This window comes from Galeopterus variegatus, unplaced genomic scaffold, assembly GCF_000696425.1.
Source record: "Galeopterus variegatus unplaced genomic scaffold, G_variegatus-3.0.2 Scaffold461, whole genome shotgun sequence".
NCBI classification, from domain to species: domain Eukaryota; kingdom Metazoa; phylum Chordata; class Mammalia; order Dermoptera; family Cynocephalidae; genus Galeopterus; species Galeopterus variegatus.
This window is the reverse complement of record NW_007726572.1, coordinates 496,143-498,775: the sequence shown is the minus strand read 5'-3', so window position 1 is coordinate 498,775 and position 2,633 is coordinate 496,143. Positions and strand designations below refer to the sequence as shown.

The following is a 2,633-nucleotide window of genomic DNA, read 5'->3' as shown; positions in this document are numbered from 1 at the left end:
GGAAGCAGGTATGTCTTCTTCACAGTCGTTTTCCCCATCCAAGGACCTAAGAAGATGCCTGAGCTACAGAAAAGAAGATGCCTGGCTTCCAAAATGATCTTATGGAAGTCAGCCTGACCAGGCACTCTCACATTGACATGTGAGATGAATGAGAAATAACCCTTCATTGTACTGAGTCACAGTGTTTGAGGATTTATTACCTTAGGTAATATACAGATGATGTATTGCCAACTGGCTATTTTTAAAAATCCAGTTAAGGGCCGGCCCGGTGGCGCACTGGAGAGTGCGCCGCTTGGGAGCGTGGTGGCGCTCCCGCCAAGGGTTCGGATCCCATGTGGAGACTGGTTCCCACTCACTGGCTGAGCGAGGTGCGGGCGCAACACCAAGGGTTGCAATCCCGTTGCTGGTAAGTAAAAAAGACAAAAAGGAAAAAATAAAAAATAAATAAATAAATAAAAATCCAGTTAAAATTTTAATTGTGATCACATTCTATTTATAGATTAGGTTAAGGAGATCTGACCTCTTAAAACTGAGTTTTCACATTTGGAAGAAATCATATTTTTCCATTTATTCTAGCCATCTTTTATAGCCTTCAATAAAGCTTTGTTGTTTTCTTTATATAGATCCTAAACATTTTTTTAAGTTTATTCCTATAAGTTTTATATTTTTGTTGTATATTAGCTGAAATCCTTTTTCATTACATTTTCTATCTGATTATTGCTTGTATATAGACATAATATTTGTTTTTGTAAGTTTGTCTTCTATTATCTACAGAATATTGTTAGTGCTGTTGGCTCATTGGTTTCATTCCTTGCAGTATTGACAGAAAATAATGACAGCTTTGCCTCTTCCTTCCCAATATCAATAGTTCTTAGTTCTTTTCTTTCATACTGTTGCATAAGCTAGGATATTGAAAATAATATTGAAAAATAGTAGTGATAGCTTCCTTATCATGATTTTCTTTTTAAATAAAAATCTAAGTAATCATTAAATGTAATGTTTCATAATGATTTCTGATAAATGCCTTTTATCAAGTTATGAAAATCTCTTTTTACTTTTACCTTTTAAAAAGGTATGTTTTTTTGCATTGTTAAATCAAAGTAGCTTTTGAATATTATCCAAATGCCTTTCCTCTCTGTTTAGATAAATTAATGACTTTCTTCCTTTAATATTGTATATCATATTAATATATTTCCTAAATATTAAAACTCATTTGCACCTTATATAACATCTTATAGGTCATAGTGTATATCATCACTGGATAACATTATTCAGTTATTTGTTTATTTAATAATCTTTGTGCCTATTTTTTTAATCAGAGATTGGTTAATAGGGGTGTGTGTGTGCTTGTGAGTGTGTGACGTGTACAACATTTGTCTAGTATTCTTATCAGGAATATTCTACACTGTAGAACAAAGTTCACAAACTCCATTTTTCTCTATGCTCTATAAAGTTAAATATGATACTTCTATGAAGATTCGAAAACCTCACTTGTAAAGTTTCACCAGAGGAGAGTAGAGAAAGATCTTTTCTTATTGTCCATTCTCTCTATAGTTACTGAATTATTCAAGTTTTCTACCTCTTCTTAAATCATTTTTACTCTCCTAGAAAAGTATAGCTTTCAACAGGCCCTGGAGTCCATCTGCAATGGCCACCAACTTTAAGACAAACATGGCATCAAGTGCCCAAAGAAAAAAGGTGAGTCCTAAGCCTGAGCTTACTGAAGAGCAGAAACCAGAAATCCAGTAAGTTTTTTATTTCTTCGATGCTGATGGAACTGGGACCATAGATGTTGAGGAACTTAAGGTGACCGTGAGGGCCCTGTGCTTTGAACCCAAGAAAGAAGAAATCAAAAAAATGATAAGTGAAGTTGATGAGGAAGGGACAGAAAAAAATGAACTTTGGTGACTTTTTGACTGTAGTGACTCAGAAAATGTCTGAGAAAGATAACAAAGAAAAAATCCTGAATGCTTTTGAGCTCTTTGATGATGATGAAACTAGGAAGATATCATTCAAAAATCTGAAATGCACAGCCAACGAGTTGGGTGGGAACCTGACTGATGAGGAGCTGCAGGAAATGATTGATGCATCTGATTGAGACAGAGACGGAGAAGTCAATGAGCAAGGGTTCCTGCACATCATGAAAAAGACCAACCTTTACTAAGCTCCGTGTCTTCTTTTCTACAGTCTTTATCAAACTCAGTGCAACCAGATTTAGTGCCTGCCTTTACATGAAGTCTGGCTTTAGAGAATAAAAAGTATTTTTTCCCCACTGACCTCCCCATGTAACTTTAATAGCAACCTCGAATCCATTTTAGACTTTGGAAATGTTCTTTGATATTAAAGTTCTTTGCAAAATTTTTTAAAAAGTATAAATTTCATTTTTTCCCAAAACTTCCTTTTTAAAGTTGTACATAATATTCTCTTCTAATTTTTTAAAGTTTCTTCCACATAAGTGGCTTTATGCCTTTTTGCATTTTTAATTCTGCTTATCTAAATCTTTTCTCTCTTTCCTTGATTGGTTAGGCCAAGGTTTGTCTATCTAAATTCGTCATTTCAAAAAAAAAAAAAAAAATCAGCTTTTATTCCAAAAGTCCAAATAGTGTGGAAACTTAGGAGAAATCATGTATTTT

General features: G+C 34.1%; 1 pseudogene; it reads left to right on the top strand.

The window, feature by feature from the left end:
* The first annotated feature begins 1,647 nt into the window (after positions 1-1,647).
* Positions 1,648-2,164, top strand: LOC103587567 (annotated as a pseudogene).
* Positions 2,165-2,633: the final 469 nt, after the last annotated feature.